Below are 15,992 nucleotides of genomic sequence, written 5' to 3'. Positions count from 1 at the left end.
CACAAGGGGGGTTGGTATGTCTTCTCAACAAAACCAAATCGTGGAAAGAGCATTGCAGGCGATGGTTTCCCAAAAGCTCCCAGGAGAGGGCCGGGTGGCAGGGACTGCTGTGATGCTCTGTTCTGTGCACAGCTGATCCTCTCTTGGCTTCAGTCTCCTGAAAGGCCTGTGGGCGGTCCAGTTAGGGTAAGGCTTGGAGTTGGCTCTTGGCAACCCTGTGTTAGGGGCGTCTGGTTTGGAATCCGCCATTGCCAGTTGGGTTCCTCGTACTGAACCAGTGATGTCTCTTCCTGGACCTTCAGGGTGGAGAGTCCCAGCCTGGGAGTTGGCAGATACAGGTGTTGGAGAGGTATCACACCTCACAGATGCAGGGCAATCTGCTTCATTGGAGGGGATGTCATTTTTAGGAGAAGGGTGGTGTAAGTGCTGAGTGATGGGAGATGAGCAGGAAGAAATGGCCTTGAGCTGTGGGTGTGGCTCTTGTTAGCTGGTCTTGGCCTCCCTTCTGGACCGTAAAACACAAAGCCAGCTTGGTGCGAGGCTTTGGTGGGAATGGGAACCACATGGAGGACGGATGGAGGCTGTAGGCTGGACTGTATTCTCTGACTTCTCTTGCCCTCTTGTATTGCTTTGTGTCTCATCTTTAATTGAAATGCCCTTGTTAGGAAATCCAGCTCTGGTGAAAAGCCATCCTGACCACAGAACAGCCACCCCCGTAGCAAGGAGGAGGATGTGGAAAGAGACACTAAAACATCTTGAGGCTCCCAAGATTTTTCTTTCTGTTGTACAGTTGGGCTGTCGGCGGTGGCCACAGGCCCTGTGGCTAGTTGGAGTATTGATTCCTCTGCAGAGTAGGGGTACCTCTTGCCTTTCCCCCAGCCCCGTGGCACTGGTAACCCTTTTCTGAACATTTTTTTTGATGTTTTTGTAGCATCTTTGCACTCTCCAATGTTGCTAGTGAGAAAAAAAAAAAAGATAAAAGTCTCTGCTGAATTTAATAAACTCCTTAAAACTGTCCCTCTTCTGGAGCAAGGCTAAAGCCACCCACTGACTTCCCCTCTTTCTGACCCCACTTCTGGTGGCTGAGGAGTGATGAGGCCCTTGGTGGTGTTCCCCTCTGAAACCTTTCTTCCCTTCCTCCTTGCCTTCTTCAAAACGAATTACAGCTCTGGTTTTTGGGTCTGGATGCTGAGAACCGGTGTTACTCGGTGACCGGTCCCGTGAGTACAGGCTGTAGCCCTCCCGGCTACAGGGATTTTCCTGCTGTTGGGTTTCCCGAGTTACTTGTGCCTCGGCACCCAGTGCCTCTCCCGGTTGGCACTCCACGCTTAATGGCAGAATAAGAAAGGTGTTCAACGTTCATAATAGTTGCCTTTTGAGTTCTTAGAATGCATCTTCATTTTCTGAAATACTTTCCTTTGTAAGTGTGATACTACCTGGAAAGTGAAAATTGATTCAAGTAGAGTTTGGTCACCAGGGAGTTTACCTTTTGCATCACTCTCCCTGCCCCCTCCCCCCCCCCCCTTTTTTTTTTTTTTTTGTCAATGCAATTGGGCTGTATTTTAAGTTCTGTCAGACTTGGGAGATGTATTTAGCTGCAAGCAGTCTTCAGTCTGTTAGGGAACCCGGCTACTTTGGCTCCAAGTAAATAATTACAAACGTGCTGTTGTACAGGATCACTTGTTTTCTTGTTAGCAGCCAAATCTCAAGCATTCTTGGAAGGTCTGATGAAATGCTCATTTTAAATGCAAATTCTTTGCACAGTTAGGAGGAAAATGAGATCCTTCTGGCGCTCAGCACTCACTCAGCATTTTTGCCATTCCTTCTGATGGCTGAGGGGAGGGCTCGTGACTAAATCCTTGGGCATTTTTGTTAGGAGTTCAGATTTGGGCTTGCTGAGAAGGAGCCTTGCTTTGGGACATTAACCCTCTGTCGGCATCTGGTGTTGGCCCTGGTCTCCCCTGCCCCCTCCACAATCTTTGGATGACCTCTCTCATTTGGCTTATAGGTGACGTGTGTACTAGGAAATTTGGTGAGTGGTTTTAGTTTTTGTGGGAGGCAAATGAAATGTGTTAAACACTGGAGCTCCTGGAGTACGTGGTTTTTGCCTTTTGCCTTAGAAGTCCAGCTTCTCTCTTGATTCTCCTTCTGGATGTCTTCTCCCACTTGGCTGGTTAGCCCAGCTACTCTGTCCCAGCTTGCGATCCAGAGAACCCTTGGCCTCGTGCAAAATGGGGACAGTTAGGATTCCTTTGCAGCGTGGCTGGGTGGGTGGTTCACTGTCCTGGGCCGTATGAAAAACACATGGACAATGACAAACTTAAGGAGGTGCTTAAAGATGTTAATCCTTTCCCCACATGAGACAAGTTAAATTCCTTTTTTTCTGAAAGTGAGACTTTTACCTGGAAAACCGCTTCTGACTCTAGAAGTTCTTGGGGTCTAGAGGTGAGTTGCATATGCAGGGGCTCAGCCTCTCGGTTATCGGGCTTCTTTCATGGGAGGCTCGTTTTCAGCTAGAGCCAATAGGCAAGGCTTGGGGAATGGCTAGGAGGTGGCAAGTTGTCTCTATCCATAAAGGAATGACTTGATACTGAGTCTACCCCCTAAGCTGTCTCTTGGTTGCTTACACATTTTTGCAAAGCAGACGACAGAATTTGAAATGAAGTTCCCACGTTTGTCTTGAGTTGGCTAATGGCAAAGCATCATTTTAGAATTGGAGGGAGCTCCTCAGGTCCAGGAACTGTCTGCTTTTCATTTCTGTGAACTGGGAGGTGACCAGGGACTTGTTTTGTGGGTAGTGATACAGAGAAACAAGCTGTTTTCATCACGGTTCCTCCTCTCCATGGAAATGAGACAGGGCTGAGAGAGAAGACAGGTAGGGAAATGCCCCTGAACAAAAGTCTTCAAGTAAGAGATTGTAGCTTCAGGCTTGACCTGCTATACTGGAAGGCTTTGAGAAATAACAGTTAAATCCCATTTAGAAGGAGCAGAATCTCTGAAATAAGCCAACCTCTGTTGAGTGATCGTGAACCAGAAACCTAGGAATTCGGATACTACGTCCAGACCAAGCAGCCTATTGGGAGAAGACTTAGGACTTGGCCGCAATGTTCTCCCAGTTTCCTGTATTTTTTAAATTTTTAAACAGTTTTAATGTTTCTTTTTGAGAGTGAGAGAGCGAAAGAGACTGCATAAGCAAGGGAGGGGCAGAGAGAGAGAAGGAGACATAAAATCTGAAACAGGCTCCAGGCTCTGAGCTGTCAGCACAGAGCCCAACGTGGCTCGAACTCACAAACTGCAAGATCATGACCTGAGCTGAAGTCAGACACTTAACTGACAGAGCCACCCAGGGGCCCCGGTGCTTCCTGTATTTTTAATAAGGGTTCTGACCGCCATGCATTGGGTCGGATCATTGTGTTGTGGAGGCTGCCTTGTGCCTCTTAGGATGGTAAGCACCGTCCTTGACCTTTCTCCACTAGATGCCAGGAACATATATTGCCACCCCACCTTCAGTTGTGACAGCCAAAAATGCTAAATATGCCCCGTTTGGGGAGAATTCTTTCTTCCCAGTTCACAACCCAACCAGTGTTTTAGCTGTATATGGTGACCCTGGGAATTCATAAACACAACTCTTAGATAGCATGAACCCTTTGCTCTTTTGCTTTGAAATGTGAAATACGCAGCTAAAATAATGTTTACTAGACCTCTTAGAGTAGATAAAACTGGCTCAAAGGCCTTTTACGGGAAAGTGGTAAACACAGTTGTGAACTGAATTGCATTGTGTTTGGGATGACTGTTCTCCCTTGAGTAGGTTGATTGTGGTTTTCTCCTTAGATTTTGCACACGGAGGACTTGTCTCTTAAGCAGCTTGTCCTTTTGATTTTAGCTGATGGTTGTGGATGAGGACCATGTGTGTAGTGAGTAGGGGAGAAGTCAAAATCCTCTGAAGGCGAAGGAGATGTTGCCAATCGGAAAACGGTGACAGGTTGGATAGGTGGACAATCGGAAAATGGTGACAGGTGACATTTTGCAAATGGGGTAAGCTTGGAAGAGGACACTTAACAAATTAAACTTACGTAAATACAGAGCAGATGTGTGAGCAGACTTTTGAAGTAGACCATGACTTTATGAATTAAGGAGTTGAGGTGAATCTATGGATGCACAGGGGCAGGTAGCTACTCCCCCCCTTCCCCCCCAAACCCTGAGAGGCCAGAGACCTGGTTTCTATACCTAGCCTGCCTTCCACTCTCTTGGTCAAGTCACCAAATGTATGTACAGGTTTCTTATCTGTAGAAGGAAGGGCAGAGCCAAGATCATGCTTCCCGGGGAAGTGCTGGGTGGTAAAGCTGGGTATAGGAGACCATAGGAGAAATCTAAGACTGTTACTGGAGCCTTAATTTTACTCAGTAAATTTGGAAGACACAAGGTTATTTTTGAATGAAAGCAAGAAAGCACATATTGAATAAGTGCAAAATTTGCATGATCTGAATTTAAGCTAGAACATCGAACTTGATAAATGAAGGCAATCTCATGCTTGCTGTGAATTGCTTCTCAGTGCCAGGTGCTCCTCCCACTTTTTGGTGGAATTCTGGCAGAGTTTGATGAGCCATGGGCCAGGGATCTCAAATTATTCATCTAAAATTTCTGGTTGGAGCTAAAAAGATCTATCTTTGGTGTAGAATCAAGGGTAAGTTCACACACTCAACAACAGAGACAACGATAGTAAAGGATTTCTAGCCTTTAAGAGTTCAGGTACTTCTGAGGGCACCTGGATGGCTCAGGTGAGCCACCAACACTCTTGGTTTTGGCTCACGTCATAATCTCCTGGTTTGTCAGTTTGAGCCCCACGTCGGTCTCTGCATGGGCAGTGCAGAACCTGCTTGGGATTCTCTTTCCTTCTCTCTTTGTCCATCCTCTGTTTATGCTGGCTCCCTGGCTCTCAAAATGAAAAGCTAAAAAAAAAAATTCAAGGAGCACCTGGGTGGCTCACTTGTCTAAGCGTCCAACTTCAGCTCGGGTCAGGATCTCACGGTCTGTGGGTTCGAGCCCCCACATCTGGCTCTGTGCTGACAGCCTGCTTCGGATTCTGCCCCTCTCTCTTTGCCCCTCCCCTGCTTGTACTGTGTCTCTTTCTGTTTCACAGATAAACAAAACATTACAACAAATCTGAAATACTCCAAAGTTTGCCCTTCCTTCCTTTCTGGCTTAAATGGGAAAGCTTCTGGCTTGCCTTCTGGAGTGTGAACCTATAGCCAACACTCAAAAGGGGACAGGCCTAGTGCTGTTGTGGGACCCTGAGGATTTAAACGTGTTACCTGAGACTTGACCTAATCTATGAAATGTGCCAGGGGAGATAGCAGCATGCTGTTAAAAATTTATTTGAAATGCCTCTAACAGAATGGTGACGCTGGGGTTGGCCTGTGGAGTCCATGTTGAGAGTTAAAACTACCGACTGGGGAAAGTTAGAATAGCAAGACAGTCAATTTTTGTTTCTAAAAGTGTTTAATATTACACAGGAGCTGTGTTTTGATGTTGATGTTCACGACCGTGCTTTAGAAATTAATGCCAAAGGCTTCAGACGGGACACACATCCCGATGCCGTCTGGTTTTCTGGAGAGCTCTAAGGCGGGTGCCTGGCAGACACCAAGGAATGAACACCTACGAGTAAAGCCGTTGTTGAGAAAACAGCTCCTGTAACCATTTGTCAACATTACCTTATGTGAGGCAACTTTACTGTATGACGTAATAAAGATAATTTATAATGTCTTCATGAAAGCAGGAGTGGGTGGTAGGTAGTGGGCTTTTTCTTTGTCTTGCCTTGGCGTGTAATTGAAACAGGGTCTGGACCAAATGAGAAACATTTGTGTTGGGGGAAAAAAGATTCCAGAGGCTTCTTGACTGGGGTCCTATATTGCTTCCTTATTGTACTTGGAGCATGTACGCAGACTTCTCATCGGGGAGGAGCATTAATGACATTGCCTTTTCTGTCTGTTCCTAAGCAGCTGCATTTGAGGACCAAGGGACCAGTCTAAATTCTAGACCCATGTGACCTACCCAGTGAATTAGAAGAAGTGTGTAGATTAATCTTTCTCCAGAAATCCACGGCCTCAGAGTGAATTTACAAACGGAGTTGATTTAGCAATGCTACTTAATCCGGAAGCTGTGTCCTGTATAAAGAAAAGTGTACCTGTGCGTTCCCAAGTCGCATGCTTTCCAAGTAGGTCCTGGAGAAATCCTGGGTTTGCAGAGGCAGTTGGGTTGTTCGGCCCTTGGGAAATCGAGCCAGGACGGATGGACTTGTGTGACTGAATACTTGTGTTAGAGGGTGTATGGGGGCGGGGGGGGAGAGGGGGGGACTCTTAACGGGGTCCAGGGTGGCTCAATCAGTTAAGCATCCAACTTCAGCTCAGGTCATGACCTCATGGTCCGTGAGTTCGAGCCGTGCTTCGGGCTCTGTGCTGACAGCTCAGAGCCTGGAGCTGCTTCGGATTCTGTGTCTCCCTCTCTCTCTGTCGCTCTCTCAAAAATAGATTTTATTTTTTTTAATGTTCATCTTCTTGGTCAGGCTGTTAGTGTGCTTGGCTTGATTGTAAAATTGGCACCCTGGGAGCCACCCATAAAGACCCTTGAAACACTAAGTGATAGTCACATCCTAGGTATCTGAGCCCTCAGTGCTTGCCAAGGTTTATACTGAATGCTCTATGGGGCACAAAGGTGAAGGTGGTGGCATCCATGCCCGCCAGGAAGTCTTTCAGGGGGGTGAAAGGCACCCAGAAGCTAACGTGCTGCTGTAAGGTCTCTCACAGTGAGACAAAAGCCTAGGGCATGGTAGGGGAAGGAAAAGACTAATTTTGATTGGGAGCATCCTGGGGATCGTCTAGGGGGGCCTGGGTGTGAGGGGGAGGAGGGGATGTGAGCCGGACTTTGGAGGAAGGTAGATTTATATCCGGCGATGCTGGTTGGGCTTTCCTGGGAGGAATGACTTGGGCACAGGCTCCCAAGTGGGTGAGTGGAAGGCAGGAAGTGGTGGGGTGGGGAGAATCCCACAGACACTCTGGGGACTGGTTTGTGGTTCGTGTAGGTGTGTCTTTGTGAGTCTCTGGGAAGGGGCGGAGTCAGGAGCCAACTGGTAGGGGTCTCATTGTGCAGGGTGCCCTTTCCCAAGGTAAGTAATTGGAACTCTGTTGTGAATGTGGTGGAGGGAACACCCAGGGGAGAAAGGAGGAGGGCGGGAGAAGGGGCCAGCACTACAAGCGCAACAGAAAGGCACAGAAAAGAAGAAAATGAACAGTTTCGAGTCTAAATTCGAGTCTTTCTCCTGCTGTCAGACTGATGGATGGGGAAGCCAGGCTGCTCACGTGGGCTGGGCCTTTGGGAAGACTGTTGGATTTTTTTTTTTGTTTTCTTCTCGTATCTTTATTACAGTTGTAAGTTTTCAAACCTGGATGTGGAATCCCTGAGTTAGGCTGTACTCAGAACAGGTCCAGCCATCCTCCTCATCCTCCCCAAACTCTGCCTCCCCTTAGTTGCCTGCAAACTCCTTTGTGAGGAATCCTTAATCCCTCCTCTTGATTTTTCACTTGCTTTAACCCTATTGTGCACCCTGTGTAAGGTGCTGTAGGGATGCCTCCAGGAAAGGGCAGTCCTTGCTGGACAGGAACCCCGGGCTGAGAGAGGAGAGAAAAGAGGATTCTAGAACAGTATGAAAAGTACGCTGAAGCGGATTTCCCAAAGCCTGCAGTGGGTATCGCAGGAGAGTGTGTGAGGGGTCCTGGGTGGGGTGCAGTGATGGAGAAGTCTGGCAGCTCTGACAGGTGATGCAAGTTGTGGCTTAGTTAAAAAAAATACTTGCTCTGGGGCTCCTGGGTGGCTCAGTCGGTTAAGAGTCCAACTCTTGATGTTGACTCAAGTCATGCTTTCCTGGTTTGTAACTTTGAGCCCCTCATCGGGCTCTGCGCTGACCGTGTAGATCCTGCCTGGGATTCTTTGCCTCTCTCCCTTCTCCTCCCCTGCTTGTACTCGTTTGTGCTCTCAAGATAAATAACTTAAAATAGTTCCTATATTTACACGGGACCTAAAGTTTTCTTCCAACAGTGTAGCCTTCAAGTATGCCCGATATTTTGGGGGGGCTTGTGGAGGTCGTTTTTACCCCTCGGCCGCTACCCCAGCCCTAGTTTGGGGCAGAAAGAACACATGCTGCTGTGTTGTGGGGGTTGCTCAAGGGATCCTTAATTCATGTGTGTGAAGTATTTGTCTACGCAATGAAACTGTCGTGGAGTTTGTTTTTGCTATTTTAAAAATGTATGTAGGAGATAGTGGGGTTAATTAAAAATTTATTTTAAAGCATTTGTGTCTTAATCTGCTATCTCCAAGGATACTAGAAGCACAGCTACGTGTGTGTGTGTGTGTGTGTGTGTGTGTGTGTGTGTGTGTGTGTGTGTTGGCATTTGCAGGAAAGAATCTTCAGAATTTTTTTTGACCTTAAAAGGAGCTACCACCTCCTCCCACCACTCAGCACGGTGCCTGTCCTCTGGGTGGGTAATAAATGCAGCAAACCCATGAGGGCTACACGAACAGCTACCTTCATGTATCCCATCCACCCCTTCCCACCCCTGTAGGACTATGTGCTGTCCCATGACCCACGACACGTGGGGGGGAAAGCACCATGAGACCTTTTATTACCTGTGTTCTTGGAGGCATGCGGGAATCACAAGGAATTACAGTTGAGCACAGTCTAGTGCCCCAGAGATGCATGCCTGTCATTGGAGAGTCCATGTTCAGTCCTGGCCCACGCCTTGGTTTAAAGGAACAAGCTGTTAGATGCGGTGACTACTGCCAGGGTCTTGCTCCTCACTGAGAGTGTCAGCCCCCACCTTGGCTGTAGAGCCTTGTCTGCAGATTGTCTGGGTTAAACATCAAAAGGCTACCTCTGGAATCTGTTTCCTGGTTTGGCTGTCCTTCCACATGGGTCCCATTGTGTGGAAACAGTGACCATGCCTGTAAGTGAGCGCTCTGAATTTGGAAGGATCCCACTTACAGTCTCAGTGGGAAAGGGGCAATGAGATCATTTTGTTCCCTTGTTAGTGGCTGAAACCCTTTGTCCTTCTGGAATTGGCAGGACCTTTACTTTTCCTGAACTCCTAGCAATGGTTTCCCTGGAAGCTATTGTTTGGAATCCATCAAGAAGAATGTTGGGCGCGTGTGTGTGTGCATGTGTGTGTGCCACACGCACGTGCACATACACCCGCACATACACCCACACTCAAATTCTCATGTGTGCGTACACAGGAAAGCAAGCCATGCCTGTCTTGAGTTCGAAAGATGGCAGAATCCAGTGAGATTTTTTTTTTTTTTTTTTTTGGCAAGAAAGTGACTTATGAAAGAGTGTGTTCTGTACTCTTACTTTGGCTTCTGTTTTGCTTTTTCAAAGCACAGACTTGAGTGAGAAGAAACTCTGAGCAGGAGATGTCGGGCTGCGGCACTTGCTTGATTAGGCGCGTGTGTCTCTGATATCAGTCCAAGTGGTCCCAAACCCGTTGAGATGTTGGATGTCATGGTGTCAGTGTTTGTCTACTGTAACTAGAAAATAAAAATGGTGGCGAGTCTGCTAGGGAGATTGCAAAACAGGGGTCATCTCTGAATTGCCTGCTTGCCTTATGTGGCCAAGAGGATATTGGTATGTGTGTGGGAAGGGCGAGGAATTGAGACCTACTGTTCAAGTTTCCAGACACTTCACCCATTTTTTTTCCTCATGAGCAGCTGAGTTGATCACTCACTGAATGAGCAGAATTCTCCACAGGAAGGTCAAGTGTTGATGATGCATCCGAAGGAGAATATGTAAGGAACCCTGGCCTTTGTGTCCAGCTGAGGACGGAGTGGCCAAGGGTTCTTCCAAACTTGGAGAAGCCTCTGGGTCTTCACTCCCTTCTCAGCTGATCAGGAAGGCTTCCCGGGCTTGTTCATGGTAACAGAATGTGCCGCGGGAAAGAGCCTTGCAGAGCATGTAAGAGGAAAGACCACTGGGTTTGCAGAAACCCAACACCAGCCCTTCCCAGAGTGACAGGCAGCCCTGGAGGTCAGCATGGCCTCAGCCCCAGAGCACAGGACTGTCCCAGGGCGTGGACGTTTAAAAATGAAAGTGTATTTATAGAAGGTGCCCCTGGAGCCAGAATTTTAACTGTTCCTTTGTGGGCCCCACCCTTTGACAAGCACAGGCCTCATTCCACAGGCTTAGTGGCCTGTCTTAAATGAGGGCTGAGACAAGAATGCCTGGAGATCCCTGTCATTGACTGACTCCAGTCTTCCCCCCCACCCCCCACCCCCAGTTACCCAAATTGCTTTGTGACCGATTCATAGAGTATATAAAACGTATAGGTACATTTTGAAGAGTAAAACGAACATCCGTGAAGCCAACAACCAGGTTAAGAAATCAGTGTGACAAAATAGTACAAGATGTCCTTTCACCTCAGAGGTGATCAGTGTCTTAACTTTTTGTTTAGATCACTCCTGCTTTTGTTACTGTTAGTACCTGTGTATGCGTTCCCAATGATGAGTGTGTTTGTTGCTTGATGTGCATTATATTCTTGGTTTTGAAAAATCAAGTACCGAGCATAAACAAGTAGCTTTGGGAAGCTTCCTGCTAAACTGTTCAGCAAAGGATCACAGATGTAGAGGGCTCCAAACCCTTGTGAGCATCGCTAGCTGCAGAGTGTGACTTTTCCACCATAAATGCCGCCAGAAGCCAGTTTTCTCCATGGTCCCTGCTCTTGTGGATCACTTTGTAAATGAGGTTATCCTTGATACCCCCATTTACAAGGGGGAGAGAATTAGAAAAGGGGAATCCTTCTAACATTTTAATACAGTAGGGGTCCTCAGCCACACGTACAGAGAGAAACTTCAGGGGGCTTGTGAACCCTTTGAAATTGAAGGCATTGTGTTCTTTTGGGTGAAAGAGTCACTAATACTTCAGAGGAATTTGTGGACCCTCCCTCTCCATAAGGATAAGGAATAATGTTGCCATTATGGTAGGTTTTGTTTTTTGTTTCTTTCTTGTTACTTTTTGTTCCACCTATTTTTTTTTTTAAGGTTTATTTTTGAGATAGCGAAAGACAGAGTTTGAGTGGGGCAGGGCCAGAGAGAGAGGGAGACACAGAATCTGAAGTAGGCTCCAGGCTCCAAGCTGTCAGCACAGAGTCTGATGCGGGGCTCAAACTCACGAACCGTAAGACCATGATCTGAGCCAAAGTCTGATGCTTAACTGACTGAGCCACCCAGGCGCACTCCGCCCCCATTTTTTTTTTTTCTTAAATTTATTTATTTCGAAAAAGAGGGAGAGAGAGGTTCCAAGCAGGCTCTGTGCTGGTCAGTGCAGAGCCTGATGCGGGGCTTGAACCCACAAACCATGAGATCATGACCTGAGCTGAAACTAAGGGTCGGATGCCTACCTGACTGAGCCACCCAGGCCCGTTTTCCGTTTTCTAGGTGAATACTGGAGCTGTTGAAGACTTTGAAATAGGTTTGATCTAACTGTATGTCTGCATGGACTTGTGACATTTGTGTGTGCCTGAGTGTTGAAAGGGAAATGAACAGTAAGTCATACCGTGGCTTGTCCAGGGTGGAATTCTTGACTGTGTTCCCGGCGGCCTAGCAGTCTTTACCTTTTCTTTCAAAGCTGCATTTCCTTTCTTTGACCCAGAGTAACTAGAATGCTAAATGGTGGGGGGAAATTGGGGTGGTTGCTGTAGTTTCAAAACAAATGACCTCATTGCCTAAGTTCCACTTGATGCAGGAGAAACCGTAACTTTGGCCTATAAATACTGGACCTTTGGGGAAACGGATCCAAATACCCATTTAGTGAGGGTGGGGGCAGATTGGTCCCTGCTGAAGCTAACTCCCTAGAAACAGAACACAACTATTGTTATTATGACTTCCTAGTTATTTCCTTAAGAGATAGGGCAATTTAAATTCATAAAGACTGACATTTACTTCTTCAAAGTAGGCGAGTAATTATGCTTTGTATAAGCTGACTTAATGTGAGGTAACTTAAGCATTGTTCCAGCAATGAGAGGGAATTTTTGAGTTCTGTAGCTGAGGGACACCTGAGTTTTGTCCCATTCACGTTCTTTTTATGGATGAGTTGCCTGCATGTCTGCAAAGTTAGGGGTGATGTGTCCAAGCATATATTGACATGTCGGGGTCAGCAGGAACTAAAACCCCAGGGAAAGAGCTATTTAGATGATTATGGTTTAAATATATCATTAGACGAAGGTTAATTTAAAAATACACTCAGAGGACTCATTTCCTAGAGAATTGGGATTTCGATCATCAATTTCATTTTAACAAAATGACCTTTGACAACAGTCTAAGGCCACCCATTTTTGAAATGTACTGCTACTTAGGGTCTCTGAGCATTTCCTGGGAGGTTTCTGGTCTCTGGGGTATATAAACCTGATGTGTGGGAACAGAGCTTTCATTTGGGTTCTATATTCCTTCCATCTCATAAACTGAGACTTTTTAGATGTTCAGTGTTTCCCGCCCCCTACCCACCCACCCACCAAAGGTTTTAGACTCCTTGTACTCAAATGTGAAAGGTTTTCTTCTCTTAAACTTTGTTTTTGAAGAAAACCAGGAGTCTCATTTTGGCTGTTGAAAGTCTTCGGGGATTACAGAGAGAGAATTTAGGGGAAGGGTTAAGATTTGGAAATGCAGGCTGTTTTGACTCGTTTTGTCGGTTAAGAGCCAGACAGAATAAGAGTAACATTTAGAAACGTGAGTTTTATTAAGGAAGGTAATTCACAGGTACGTGTAAGCTTTCCAGACGTGGTTTCTGTGATTCCGCTCCTAGTATGGCCATTACGTGCTCCTAGTTTTGGGCAAGGCAGCTCTTGTTAGAGTCTTGATTGTTCTCTTCTGTAAAGACCGGTTGGGTCCACTGCCTCCTAGGACTTGTGACAGCTGTCTGTTGGCTCCACATTGGGGGATTGGCAGATTGGATCGGGGTGTGGTGGTGTCTCTCCTGACACGGAGGGCAGAGGGGAGGCCAGCAGTCTAACTGCATGGTGCTCAGAGGCCACTGACCTTCCCTGTTGTCCTTTTCTGCCCGCTTCTAGCCTGAACCCCATCGATGTCATTCAGTGTCGGGAGAACATTGCCCTGACCTTTGTCTTTTGTCTCCTCTTTGCCAGCGTGCTGCTGTAGAGTAACATCTGGACTGGGTTCCCCGGCTCTTGGATGTCTCACTGCCCACAAACGCCTGGAGCAACTTGTTGAAAACTGTGAGTGACCTGCGTGTTTCTACTTAGCAAGTAGCTAGAGGCCCGTGGACTCGGAGGGTGAAGGGTGGTGGCCAGGAGTCACGACCTCCAGCCACAGCTGCCGGGCTTTCTGACACTCAACTCCAGGAGCCTTGGAAACGGCAGTGGTGACCACAGGCACCACCTTTCTGCCCCCAGCCATCATAGGGTCACGGCCCTTCTGTATTTGCCTCCTTGGAGCTTCTTGGTTGTACCACCAGGGCAAATGTTGACAGTGCATCTTTACTTACCTACAGGAACTGATTCTTGAGGGGGGGGCAAATGCAGGTGGTGGCCCTCTGCCCGACCTCCTCTTTGCCCAGATGTTCCCCCCTTCTCTGTCATGTTTGATCCTCACATCGCCCTCCCTTTTAGGGAGGCCTTATTTGACTCACTTAAAGACCCCCTCCCTCCATATTCTCTTTGTCTTTTTCTCTTGGACCCCTGCCTGCCTTTTTCTTTGCACTTAACAACAGCATTGGTCTCTTCAGTTACTTGATAGACCACCCGTTCATATGTTGGTTCATGCAACGAATATTTGAGTAGCTAGGATGTGCTGGTGGCTGAGGTAGGCACAGTCTGCTGTCCTGGCACTTCTATGAAGGAAGAAAAAGACAAAGTGAAAACTTCACTGTCACAACCCTAAGTGGATAGATCGTTCTGTTCTGAATACAGCCGTGTCTCCTGGGGATCCAGTTAAAATGCAAATTCCTGACTGGGTGGTTTTGGGTGGGGCCTGAAATTCTGCATTTCTAGCAAGTTCCAAATGATGCCAATGCTATTGTTGTATAGATCACGCTTGGAGAAGTAAGGTCTAAGGTTCTTGAAGCATGGGACACTTGTCTTGGAGTGTGACTCTTGGGGAACGCTTCGAGAGGTGTGTCTGTCAAGCCCCCAGAGAACTGATGGAATTTTGTCTGGCCAGTCTGTCTCCCTCAGCTGCATGAGGCTGAGTGTACTGAAACAGGAGCCCGGCTGAAAAGTACGGGAACCTCTTACCTCACCTGTGTCCATGTGCCCCTGTCTCATTGTCATCCTAACTTGTGGTTTTGTCAGTGACCTCCGAAATGCCGTGCTTCTCAAATTTGTGCATTGAAATCCTGTGGGGTCTCTGTGCAGTGTGCCCTCTCTGTAAGTCGGCATTTCTGGAAATCAGGAGGGTGTTTTTCAAGAGCAGAGGCCATATCGACAGGGCCACCACCCTGGTTCCCAAGTGGGGTGTTGAGAGGGACCATGTTGGCAGCTGTGTGAAACCTCCAAGCAGGCAAAGAGGCTGTGAGCAGGGTGGCTGGAGGGGTTCGGGTCGCTGCTACCAAAGTAGGTGTCTTGAGTCCCGGCATTGGGATGGCCCCGTGGTTGTTGGCATGAGACCCTGCTGCGTCGTGGCCGGATCAGCACCGCGGCAGTCGAGATTTTCGCAGGTAGTGTTACGTCTTCCCGAGAAGCCATGTTGATACACCGCTTGAGTGATGAGCACTTTCAACAGCCATTTAAGGAGTATTCAAGATGTACCGGGTGCCTGGCTAAGTGCCTGGCAGGTGGTCTTGTGTCTCAGCCCTCCCTCCGGCCCATAAGGTAGGCAGTCACCATTTTATAGAGGGCAAGACGAAGGCTGGGATAAAGGAATTCGCTGGCTCACACAGCAGGTGCATTTGGGGTCCAGCCTCCTCTGTCAGACGTCATGCTGAGCTCTTCCTCCTCTGGCCTTGCCACCTGAATCCCCACTAAAAATGGGATTTAAGGGCTGGTACCACCGTAGGGTTGCTGCTGATTTGTGTTGGCTTCCATCTTCCTCTCACACCCCTGGATGTGGCCTTTCCCTGCATGTCAATGGTAAGATTTTGCTTCTGTAGGCACTCCAAAGCCCTTTGAGTCAGGGTAGGAGCTTGGTCAATGAAGTGAGGCAGCAACGGGCAGGGCAGAGCGAGTTGTGTATTACTTTCCGACGCCACTTCTTGCCCCCCCCCCCCCCCCCCCCCCGCTGCCAGTCTCAGCCTGCCTTCTTGGGGCCAGCTACCCAGGGGGACTGATAGCTGCCAGGGGTCCCCAGAGCCCGTGCTACTTCTTAGCCATCCATGGCTCATGGCTGGAAGGCAGAGGGCAAGGGGTCAGGTCGGTTCAATGTGTTCTCAAGACCATTTTCTGGCCATTTTGTGGCATTTGTGCATCAGAGACAATCTCCAAGGAGTTTTACTTTGCAGAGGGTTATTTGGTCTGTCATGGATCTCATATGCAATTGCAGTGCTTGATGGGTTTTCAGGTTTCAGTTAGTCTCCTCTGCTTTGGCCTCAAGTATATACTCCTGTGTACCCATCAAATGTAGAATTCAGTTGAACCCACAGAGCTAGGCTTCTGTGGCCAGGGGGGACTCCTGGTCTGGACAGTGGTGGGAACGGTGCTGTTAAGATGGTTTTACAAACTGTTCCTCAACCCACACAAATACTTGCCCTCTGCGGTGTGGAGTGGGCCTTCCCAGGAAGGGAGGGAAGGGGATCTCGAAAACAGCTCCGTCTTACTTCTCCGGTTTTGGGGAATCATGGTTGCTTTTCCACCCGGAGCCAGGGCTCCTGCAACCGGGAGATGGGGTCCCCTCCCGGCTCAGTGATGTGATAACCTTGGCCCTTGTGTGTTTGCCTGGGCTGTGGATTCTCACACAGGCACCAATGATGAGCAAGTGGCTTCTGTTTTCTGGGTCTGTTTCCT

The 15,992-nt window shown here is 47.9% G+C and overlaps 1 protein-coding gene across 7 annotated transcripts in view; it reads left to right on the top strand.

Moving 5' to 3' along the window:
- Positions 1-15,992, top strand: part of TLN2 (talin 2) — a 447,276-nt gene that overhangs the window by 60,401 nt on the left and 370,883 nt on the right. For all 7 annotated transcript variants that reach the window (XM_043555274.1, XM_043555273.1, XM_043555271.1 and 4 more), the window contains exon 2: positions 13,182-13,271. The gene's annotated coding sequence lies outside the window, so the exon portion shown is untranslated. The remainder of the gene's footprint in view (positions 1-13,181; positions 13,272-15,992) is intronic.

Source organism: Prionailurus bengalensis, chromosome B3, assembly GCF_016509475.1.
Source record: "Prionailurus bengalensis isolate Pbe53 chromosome B3, Fcat_Pben_1.1_paternal_pri, whole genome shotgun sequence".
Classification (NCBI taxonomy): Eukaryota; Metazoa; Chordata; class Mammalia; order Carnivora; family Felidae; genus Prionailurus; species Prionailurus bengalensis.
The sequence above is the reverse complement of the archived record's forward strand: the minus strand, read 5'-3'. Positions and strand labels throughout refer to the sequence as shown.